The sequence below is a fragment of the Oxyura jamaicensis genome, chromosome 5, assembly GCF_011077185.1.
Source record: "Oxyura jamaicensis isolate SHBP4307 breed ruddy duck chromosome 5, BPBGC_Ojam_1.0, whole genome shotgun sequence".
In the NCBI taxonomy this organism is placed as follows: Eukaryota; Metazoa; Chordata; class Aves; order Anseriformes; family Anatidae; genus Oxyura; species Oxyura jamaicensis.
Window position 1 is genome coordinate 33,358,483 of NC_048897.1, and position 12,006 is coordinate 33,370,488.

Here is a 12,006-nt window from a genome sequence, read left to right on the forward strand (position 1 = left end):
TGTTTATGATCATTCTGGTAGTAACTTACATATATAGCTACTGATACTGCCTAAGAACCCTCATCTGAACAACAGCAGATGACAACTATGAAATAAATGTCAATTAGTGTAAGGCTTTCAATTTCTATCAGTCATTTCAATGTTTATTGATTAATGATGTGTTTTCCCAGACCATATTTCTCAGTATTTGTCATGTCAATTAATGGAGTATTCTTTTAGTGCAAGGAACCAATAGATCTTTTATACGAGTATTTGCTGACCTTGTGGGTAAATGAAGTATGTGTTTTATTCCAGCAAGATCTGGTGTGCTTTGGACTGGCTAGGTGTTCTGCAACAAGGACGTGGGTGAGCTCAGAGAGAGTAGGGTTCTTTATGGATCTGCATTAGAAACACCCAACAACAAAAGGCTGAATAAAATTTTCAGTAAGATAGAATAAAATGAGGAATATAGAGTAAATCTTAGACTGGTTCAGGTCCTGGTAAGCGTGTTTTCATGCAAGCATTGAATGCACCCCAGAAAGATTTTCTCACAACACATTGCACAGATCCTGTCTGTGCACAGGTTCATATCTCCCTTCCATCTTGTAGTGCCTTTTATTTTGTGTAGTGAACAGAATTATATGTCATCTTCTGGCAGTTTGGGGTGTTACTTCATAACATCCATCCAGTGGGCAGCACAGACCAGCATGGGGCACTCCAACAGATTCCGATGCAATGGGTACCCCTGCTAATGTATGGGCTTCTCAAGCCTTAAGCACCACACCTGGTGGAGTAGACATGGCCTGGACAACATCACTAATCCCCAGATGCAATGTCTTCCATGAAGCAAGGCTTCCAATACACTAGGTAAGAGAAGCCTGCATCTCTAGACAGAGAACATGGCTCGTACCCAGGGGTAGGCAGTATTTCCACTGAAATTCAACAGAAATAGAAAATATTATGAAGCAATCAGAAGTAATGAAAGCTATAAAAGCGAGTTTTTTGTTGTTTGTGGTTGTTTTTTAGCTATTTGAGATTAAAACAACCATGTAGCGCTTTAGATAGTTGGAAAATCAAGAAGCTGGGCAAGCTGTTACTACAAGGCTGAAGGGGATCATAAAGATTTGATACAATTAAAGGCAGCTAGCTGTTATATTCTCAAGGTGACTACTGCATAGCATTTTAAAAATCTGTCCAGTTAAATAGAACAGAAATTAGCATGAGATATTCCTGCACATAGGTCTTCTGCGTACTTAGAAAGATTAGCTAGCTTCTGAAGAGATCTCCAAAAATTCAAGAAAGACATACATAATCATTTCGGCTAGCGATATTAAAAATAATGGGGGAAAATTTGTTCAGCTGACAGAGAAACAATAAAACAGTGCGTTGTTTACCAAAACTTGAAAAGCAAAATGTGACTTTTGTATTCTTTTCAGATATCACTGGGCAAGAGCTAACTGACAGATTACAAAAGTAACTGTTAAAACATCATTTCACAGCATAACTCTTTGGTCTGCATGGAAAAAAAATCTGAGTAGCTGAAGGGGAAGAAAGTTGAAATGATTTTTCTCATTTTTCTCCTGTCTTATGAATGAAACAGCTAGTTTCCTAAAAGGTTTTGATTTGGTGGAATAATGAGTTTATTTATAAGTGGTTGAAGGGTAAAAGGATTGTAAGATGTGCATAGCTTTCAGTAAAGTCAGTGGAGACCTTGCAAGACAGGCTATAATCACGGACTTGTAACAGAAGAGGAGTGAAGAAAGAGATGAATAAATGAACATTAATTTCAGCCCGAATCTAGTTACTGCTTTGATTAATTTTGTTCTCAACAAAGAACTGAAAGGAATTTATGTTTTGAACAGTCTGTACATAGAGATTAGGGACCTGACTAATAAGTGAAAAGATTTTGAATTGCTCATTTATATGCATAATTTGACTTACTTGAAATTATGGAACCCTAGGAGAAAGAGATGAGATATAAGACTGGTGCTTTTCAACCTACTGAGGATTGTATGCGTGGATTAAAAGGGTGGTGAATGACACTGTAAATAAAAATGTATCAACCACATGCGCTCTGTGTGCGTGTGTGTATTTCTTTCCAACTCACAGAAAAGTGAGAAATACATGATTTTGAATGTTTATGGATAAGTGTCATAATGGAGAAAGCATAGATAACTTTGGTATTTGGTACCTCTAAAACTTGGAGAGAAAGAAGGTTGTTACCATTATAATAATCAACAGCTGCAGAAGATGTATTGCAAAGTCTTGAACATCCTTCTACCTAAGGATTATAGATAGACAATATCCAGTTTATAAAGGGTGTTCTGCTGAAATACTGATTATGGAACTAAAATGTCCTGGTAACCTAGGGTACCTGTTACATTTCTGTTACATTTCTCATGTGTATGTTACATCCTGTTATGTTTCTCATGTGTATGCTTGTTTGCTGTTCTAAAAGTGGCAGCGTGATAAAACTACAAATCATTACAGTCTGATGGAGGCAAAAAGAAAGAATTGTAATGGGATGAAGCTGTAACTCCACTTGATTCTGCATATGTTAATAAGCATGTTGTTATGATTAAAGGTGAGAAGACTTTACCTTTCTGTTTTTCACGTCTTTGTACATGGTAGTGTGGCCATGTTCTTTCAGAGCTCTGGGAGGCAGGGTTTGACTGAAGTCCTGATCCCACCTCGCAGCAAGGGCCTTATAAGCACGATGATCTCAAATCTGAATAGAGAAGTGCCATTAGTGATTTGGAGCGGGAAGTCACCTATTCTGTTCCTTAGGTAGTCTTTGTGGTGTTTCTGCAAACCTTTCTCCAAGTATAAAAACTGCGAGGACGGTATTCCAGAAACAAAAATAAACTCCATTATCTGTTGGCGTTTTTGTGAGGCCACCGAGGCTTCAATCTGCTTGTTACACATTGCCTTTGCTCTCTCAGTTCTTCAGGCATGCAGTTCTTTAGTTCTCAGCACCGTGGAGAATATTGAAAGAACTGCAAACATTCTTTTCAACAATTGTCCTCAAACAAGTGTTAGATCACTTTCTAGGCTTTTCTAGAGACATCTCTAATCTGCGATGGTTTTTTCTCCCTCTGTAATCGTAATGGCCATTTGATCACATAAGGTGAGAGGGACATATCCCTGGGGAAGAATAGAGAACAGTCTCACATCCTGAAAATTTCGTGGCTGGATGAAATGTGGCACAGGGTACCCTAATATGGTTTTAAAGGTAGAAATAATTGCATTATATAAGAAGTTGTCAGTTCTTTGTTGTCTTTGTCTTAGAGGATAATAGAGCATTTGCCTGGGGGGCTCTTTTCTGGGGATTTGTCATTTTCCTGGGGATTTGTCATTTTTAGTGGCTTCATTGCCTCAGAAGAAAAAACTACCAGAGTTGATGTTACTTCCCCTTCATGTGAAAAAAGCTGTGTGACACCAAAAGGATGTGGGAGGATAAGGGAAGGCTCTCTTAAGAAAGAAGGAAGTGACTTGCGGCTTGCTGCTGAGTGCTGTGGAAAAGCTCATAGGAATGCAGTTATATACTCAGGTCTGTGGGTGCTACAGTTTATTTTAAATGGGTTTCCAGTTATTTGAAATAAATGCTGGCACTGTGAAATGCTATATTAGTGGTCCTGAAGGAAGTGACTGAATGGGTACTTTGCAGTTTGTGGTAGAACAACTTTCTCCACCTCCAGCCAGTGATTTTGGCTTTTTGTCATAAACTTCAAATCTGTCACATAATTTTCTGGAATGAGTAGCGGTATTACTCTGTGTCCATGTAACAAGGTTATGCCGCTTCCATCATAGTCTTGTATGTTCTCGGAATCATGTGTGAGGAAACTCCCTCCTACATGCTACAAACAAAAAAATTTTTGCATTTGTATTGAAAAACAGAACTGACCTAGATAGCACAGTAGAGAAAATGACTTGTTTTATCTGTGCTGCTTAAAATTGAGAGTGTTTCAGAGACTCAGAAGTGTGAAGATGAAGCAAAACTGCCAACTCATGCAGATTTAATAATATTGTATGTTCTCTAGTGCTTTTAATCTAGTTTTATTTCTGCTTAACCTTTGTTGTCTTTCCAGGATCCTTGTAGCTCTGAAATAGGTGGCTGGGTTAAGCAATTACCTTCTCAGAAACAAATGCACAAATGTTGGAAAAGCAGTGGGTCTGTACTGGCCAAAAGACAGGGAGGACATATAGATACCTAGAGGATTGCATCTATGTTACAATCTGATAGTAGCATCTAAACCTTTAGAGGGAGATTTTGGAGAATGGCAGCCTCATCTTGTAGTGCAGCCTATGATCTGGGTTAAAATCAGAACAGAATCAAATTTCTACAACAAATCTAGCGAGTGAGATTACAGAGCTGAATTGTACAAAACTGGTAGTAAAGATTCAAGACTTCTCAGCTAAGTTGTTAGCATAACAGCTGCTTTGCTTATTTTACAGTTTGTCCCAGAAGCATTTTAAAAATTAAAAACAGTGCAGCCATGCATGCCCCATAACTATCCTCAGTAAAATCAAGTGTATATGGGAATCGGAGCCCTTCTGGCTTGCAAAACTAGGCCTCTTCTTCCACCAAGAGAAGTGTCTCTTGCTATAATGTTTAGAGCTCACCAGAGTAGACTAGCAATTCCTCTTATCACTAGTGTTGATGCAGTTTTTGGACTCTTCTGTCAATCTAGATGACAGAAAAATCCTCTTCTCCCAGAAGGTCAGACTGGAGCATCTCGTTCTGAGTAAACTGAGGAAAAGAAGTTAAATCTTTTTCTCCCATGTTAAAACCCAAGTGTAAATAAATCATTTCTATCTTTAAGAAAACAGACTAGGCAGTTTATAATTGCTTTGGGGAGGAAGAGAATGGTTGCCAATGGCAAAATTATCCTAGAAGGAAGTGGTGATATCCGTCACCTCTTAGAGGCAGAGAAATAGCCAGAAGACAACATTCTGTCCTTACATCAGTCTTTACACCGTGCTGGCTTCAACATCTGTCCTTACACCATGCTGGCTTCAACTTGTCATTGCTAGTAATAAAAAGGCTCTAGTGGCAGTATATCTACAGTTTCTGGATTTATTAGTCAAGGCCCAAGTGTTAAAATCCGAAAGGTATTAATCTGAGCTGAGAACCTGTAGCCTGAAAGAGGCTTTACAGAAAGGAAAACTAGTTGTTGGGGGATATTTATGGAGCAATCACCTTTGCCTTGGGGAAATTTTGAAGAAGTTTGTCAAGGGCTCCTCCTGAGGTTGGCTCAGGACTAGATCTAGACAGTAAATAAATTTTGCTTGGACCATGACAGCAATCCAGCTTTGCTTTCTGACTTACTGTCTGTCTGTCTTTTTTTATGCAGTGAGCAGCTGCAGTTTGCCCCAAGCAAAGTGAGTACATAGGTCAGATTAGCCCATCAGAAACACCCCTAGGCTTGAAAAAGTCATGATCAAATTATCTGGTACTTACATACTTGTTAAAAAAAAAGTAGTTGAGTGTCCCCGAGCTGGGGTTTCCAAATCAGCATCAAAGGAACAGTGAGCACTAGGTTGGGATAGATACTGATATAATGTTTCCTGTTACATTAATAATCTTTTTTTTTTCCATGCAGTATTTCTATTAATAGGAAAAAATACCATGTTTTGAAGGACTTTGTGGTTATCATCTATCCGCCATTGGTTAAGATTTTTGGAGGACCAAACGTGGAATTGATTCTGGGAAGGCTTGCTGAATTTCTTTACTGCAAGCTTTGGTGTGAAAGAAAAGGATGTGCTTCCACCCCACCCGCAAGCACTATACTCATCACCTGTGAGACTGTAGTTTTCAATGCACCTGTAGTATCAGTCTTTGGGTGAAACAAAGTCTGAGGCTATGACTATTCAGGGTTGTTAAATATTCTAAAAATGTTTTGTAAGAGGTGCTATTGTGAACATCTAGGCCAAATCTCTCCTCATGAATTTGCACTCTGTTCTTCTTAACTTCCCCTCTGAAGTTTCATTTATGCTCCTTAATTTCAGATCCTAATACTGCGCTGTTATAGTTGTGTACTGTGTCCTCTGCATTGCTTAGAGGATTAAGGAGGAGAGACATTCTAAAGATGCAAAAGCTATTGCAGTTAGGAAGAAAAACAACAACAACAAAATAACCACTAAGGCACAAATGACAAAGCTGAAATGCTCATCCTTATGTGCAACCAATTATAGCCTCTTCAGTTCAATATTTTGGACAAATTGTAATAAGTAGCTGTGTTTTAGGCTGGCAGCCATTTAACCGATGACAGGGTAGTTGTGCCATCTCAAAGCAAAACACAAATATGAGTTAATAACTGATTGTTTATGAACTCACATGCAGGAAAACCAGAAATGACTGCTTTGCTTATTTAGCCTGATGATCACAAGCTCGTGTATCTTGCCTTGAAATTACTTATCTGCAGAGATGCTGAGTCCTCTCATTTGCAGCCTAGTTTTGCAATCCCAAGAGAGATTGTAGAAATCTGCACTCCATGAAATTTATTAATACCTCAGCTTGAACCTGTCAGAAGTTGTCCCTGGATTGCCTGAAGGCCCCTGGCTTGCGATGATTATGTCCCACTTTTTCTCTACATTTTCATAGGAAGAAGGGAGCATCAAACCAATACACCACAAAGCAACATTCTGACACATACTTGTCTTTCCGTCTTTAAAAGTGCAGATCCCTAATTCATGAGACTGCATAATTGTATATTTGCTTATGAATAATACACTGTGTGGGTTTTTGTTCCCAGTTCTCCACCTCCTCTTTCATTCTTGTTTGGATGCATTCAGTAATTGAGCCCCCTCCCAGAGGGGCATCACAATGCACCACAACCAACTGTGAAAAATCCTAGTGTCTTGCATACACCCTACTTCCCTCCCACACCTCAGCTCAGAGAATTTAAAGAGCCCTCATTAATTAACACTGAACCTTGCAGGGTATGCATGAATCACAGCAGCTGTGGTTAGGGACTGAAATTTAATTAGAAGCACATATTAGGAAGGTGATTTTTGAAGTTTGCAACTGCAAGAGGTAGGAAGTTAGCTATAAGTATGTTTCCGTTTACAAGTGGAAGAAGACTAAGTGTGTGATGCTGCCAGTTTTCAAAGTCAGAAAAAGACAAAGAGAGTTTAACAAAAAATAACTTGCTTTTTCAAAGTCAATTCCAGGAAGGTTTTGCCAAAACAATTCATGAGAAATTTAGTATTGTTATTTGGAATTTGATACTAGCTGCATCAAAATCTAATGAGAATGTGGTTCATGGAAAAGCAGGATTTAAAAAACATGAATGCAGGAAAATAGTTCAGCAATAACACTACTCAATTTAATTATATTTCTGTTCTAGTTTTTTGAGTATGACAAAATACGTGAGTGCTGTAACGCCTGTTTATGTAGGGTGGAGGTGATATGCTATATATTCAAAGACTTGCTTGCTTGGAGAAAACAAAGCTGTGGAAGATTTGGTGACATCATCTATATGTTAACTATCTCTCTCTTACTCTGAGTGTTTCCGTCTATATTTGAGATGATTACAAAAAAAAAATGGGGAAAATGCAGTAATTGCAGTAATTACTTGAGAGCATGTTAAGTGGTGCCACTTGAGGTCAATAAGCAATGTTAGCTGATAACAAAGGATGGCAGGATTTGGAATATTTTGAGATCACAGAATCACTAAATGACTGAGTTTGGAAGGGACCTCTGAAAGTCATCTGATCCAAACCCCCTGCTCAGGCAGGGCCACCCAGAGCAGGTTGTCCAGGACTACGTCCAGGCAGCATTTGAAGATCTCTAAGAAGGGAGACTCCAAATCTTCTTTGGGTAACCTGTGCCAGTACTCCATCACCTGCACAGCAAATAAGTGCTTACTGATATTTAGACAGAACCTCTTGTGTTCCAGTGCCTGGTACTGGGCACCACTGGAAAGAGCCTGTCTGTATCTTCCTACTGCCCAAGGCAGGGGGGTTGGAACTAGATGATCTTTAAGGTCCTTTCCAACTGAGGCTGTTCTATGACTCTGTGATCTTCATTGTGTCGTACCTTCTGGCAATATATATACATTGATGAGATCTCATCTTTCTTTGAAAAGCCAGAAGACCAATTGGACTGTAACACTTGTTTTGGTACAGAGTCCAAGGATGAAAATAATGGAAAGAGCTATAGAAAGAAAAACAACTTGAATGTGAGATTCAAATTACATACCTGAGCTGTCTGAGATTTTATGCTTTTAGCCTAGCATTGTTTTCTGGGTTCTGTTTATAGCAAGTGAAGAAGGATAAACAGTTCCAGTGAGCAGATCATGTCACCAAGATAAATGGGCTGAATTGCACTTTGAAACTGTTAGTATTCAGTACTGAGTATGGAAGGAGTCTAGATACATAACTTGGAGTAGATGTCTGATTTTTCAGTGGCTAAAGCTGGGAAAGAAATCCCATCTTTCCATGCAAAGAAGGTCTTGAAGGACCTGTATATGTATATATACATATATATATACATATATATAGACTATATATATATAGTCAATAGCTGTTTGTTCAGAGCAGTGTACTACTGATGTGCTCCATTCTTCTGTATTTCTCTTCCATATCACACTGAAGTATATGTGCAACTGTAGACATTGCATATCTGTCTGTGATCTTGATATTGGTACCTTTCAAAAATGAATGGGAGTTTATATTGCTTTGTGTTCACATGGGCAACTCCTAAATCAAGTGCAGGTATGTTGTGTATCAACAAGTCTCAGGATGGAGCACTAGTCTGAATTGCTAGGAAGCCAAGAACACTGAAAAATGTATTGGCCTAGCATATAGGTTAGATTATGCTATACTTAATTTCTATATTGCTTTGGTAAAAAAAAAAAAAAAAAAAAAAAAAAATTCCTGTTTTAAACTAATGTTTGACATTTCTATGTGCTCTTAAGGAACTATAATACTCCATCTCATTTAAGTAACAGTGCAATTCATCTGTACAGATAGATCAGTGAGTCATGCTTACATATTGTTAGTATGGTACTTAACAATTCACGGTGTGAGGTTCTGGTACTCAGCATATCTCCCATACAGGATTTACTCCTACGCACAGTGAGAACTTTTTCTGTTTTCTGAAGCCATATAAGGAGATGGATGACTTATTGTCCATATTAACAGTTTCTTTGAAAGAGGGCCGTATTTTCATTTGACAGCAACCTCCACAATTTAATAATCTTGGCATCAGTCAGATTGTCATCTCCATACTTACAGTATGTTCTCATTTCTCACAGCTACCCTTCTCGGGAAGGTGAAGAGAAAAGCTTTGTTTAATTCTAAATTTTGCACTTGGTTAAAGCTATGGAGAATCTAATCTGTGCTAAAAGTAAGTGCTTTAAGAAAAAGGCAAAATGGCTGTGGAGCTTATTGGAATCATTAGCTGTGCCTTATCAAAGGTAAATCTTGGAACACTGGCTTAAAATCAAAATCAGCTTCTGAAAGGAATAGATATGTTCTCAGAAGTATGATCATTAAAATTTGGCTCAGCTGTCATCTGATGTATGTAGAGATTCTGGCTCTGAATGGAACTTGTGTAATGAGTTGTCTGCTCAGATCAAATGATCTTTTGAAACCTGGGTGGAGCAGGTGTAAATGTCAGCCTGTTTGTGGTTGTTATCAGCATTGTTTTCACCTGTATTTCTCCCATCACTTTTGTTTTTTTTTTGTGAAATTCTGACTAACTTTTCTATGTCAGGTCTTGAATAATAATAATAATAAAAGCAGATAAATATGGGTCTCATGTTAAATCCGCTTATAAACCTTGATTTTCATATTTGGTTTTGGCTGCAGTCTTGCTTAGTTCAACAAGGTATGTAAGTTGGAAAGGAGCTAACGTAAGGAGAATTCTAGATGCTGTAGTTACCTGAAGCTACCTAGATCTGAAGCTAGCATTCAAATCTATTAAAACTTGATACCTAAAGCCCCTGTCTTGGTCTCAGAGTTGACCAAAAAGATAAAAGGCTTTCAAATGGTGTTGGGACAGATGGTAGAACTGACATTCCAACCGTGCTTGCGTTCTTTAAATATCTCTGTGTGCTTTTCACAGCAGACGATGTGCTAGCCCTGGTTCCTTGGCCTCATTCAGATTGGACTGTAATCACTTGGCACCTGAAATTTAGACCTGTACTTCCCATTATGGCCTTTTTCCTGGTACTTTTTAGAGAGGACTGACTTCATGGTAGCAAATTAATTCCCAGCCCCAAAATTGCTTCAACACTTTTTACTGCAAATTTCATCTGTGCCTTCATTTAACTGATAGCCATTTTGCCATGTCATGGTACCAAAATGCTTCAGAATGGTTTGTGGTGGTCTTAGGGCTGTGTCTGTATAGAATAGAAAGTTTTATTAAACAGTGATAATAATAGTGACTGTACTGCATTATGGACTTCACTGGAGCCCCGGCACGTCATTCCACAGCTCTGTTTTCTTAAAATAATTTATAGAGAGAACAAAAAAGCTGAAAATTTCCTACTATCTCTGTTGATTGGTGATTTAATCTATGTCCTTTCTACTTCTTCCCTCCTTCTGAGACTTTGTCTCTGTGATTCCTTGTCTCTTCCACCATTATTCTTCCACTATCTGATCCACTGCTAAAAAAGTCCTGTTTGAAGAGAAGTTAAGCATTACCTTTCCTGCACCCCGTTGTGTTACTCACTTGTATCACATATCACCTCCTTTATGCTACAACTGCAGTCCTATCCCTTAATGCGGCGGGGCCGCTTTCCTGATGGCCCCTTCTTGCTCTGCCGCAGGATAAACTATTGTTAGCATTACCACTATTATTAGTGTTGATTTTATCATCTTACTTCAAGGGAGCTCCACAGAAACAGTCAAAAGCTTCAAAGGAACTTGGGTAAACCTGTGCCACACATTTTGAATTCTTAGCCTTCATTCTTTTCTATGATCTATCTCCATTTATTGGGTCTACTAGATATTATATACTTACAGGAATGAGAGAGGAAAGTCCTTTTTTATTAACTGCAGTGCTTTTCTCTCTTCATACTGCCTTGCCTCTGAAGTGCATCCAGCAACAGAGGTGTTTTTTTCAGATGAGATTTAGATTCTTTTATGGATTAGACACTAAAAGTGAGAAAGGGCAAAAATGTGTGCTGAAAAAGAATGCTGTTGGAGTCTGTCCTGTTTTGTTTCCTGTTTTGTATCCCTTTCTCTTTGAAAACCATTACCGGTGAGGTGCTCTATTTTCCTCCATCTGGGTGGGTGGGGAAATTGGATGCCTGTTTCTATCCCGATGCTAATAGCTTTTCACTTCTGCACCCAAGTGACTATCCAGACCAGTGTGTGCATATGACAGAAGATGCCATTTGGCAAGCACTGCCAAGCTCCCTTACTTTGTTTCTCTTTCTGTTTTGCAGCAATTCAAAAAGACCAGTTGTATGACACTGGCAAACACTGTAAGTCTGGCTCTCTGTTTTAGGACGTGTCTGTGTGGTTCGCCAGAAGGGCAAACAAATCCCACAGGCCTGTTACCTGCACAGACACAATTATTTGGAAAATAGGGAATGGCACAGGCAATAGGAAAAATATCCTAAAAAGAAAAAAAAAAAAAAAACATCTGAGTGAGGCTGCACACATTCTGGTCCCTTAACTTTCATCAAGCTGATGTAATAGGACATGGCAAGTGTTAGCCCATAAGATACACCAGAGAATTTGGGGCATATGTCATTCTGTTTTTCAAGTGTCCTTCCAGCTATTGATTGTGTTACTAAATATCCTTTCTTCAGATTTCCAGACTTTGGGTAGTGTGGTACAAACAAAATAAATTAACCAAAATCTGCGAGGATTGGCTCAAATCCTATTTTCTTGCATTATTTTCTTCAGAGTACAAGACCTACAGGCCCTCAATGCCCTTTGCACTTGTCCGGTACTGGGATAGCAACCAGAAGTGACCCATGTATCTTTAGGGTAGTGATGTTAAAGATAAGTGGTGGGAGACTGTTTTCCTGGCATAAGAACTTGTAGAATGAGTTAGAGTAATAACTG

General features: G+C 38.7%; 1 protein-coding gene and 1 long non-coding RNA gene across 38 annotated transcripts in view; one reads left to right on the forward strand and one right to left on the reverse strand.

The window, feature by feature from the left end:
- The window catches only part of NRXN3 (neurexin 3), a 979,693-nt gene that overhangs the window by 807,799 nt on the left and 159,888 nt on the right, over positions 1-12,006 (forward strand). The window lies entirely within an intron of this gene.
- Positions 1,400-6,665, reverse strand: LOC118168212. Its single transcript, XR_004751426.1, has 3 exons — positions 6,317-6,665; positions 2,392-3,123; positions 1,400-2,353 (listed from the first exon to the last, which is right to left on the reverse strand). It is a non-coding gene; the product is annotated as an uncharacterized LOC118168212 (long non-coding RNA).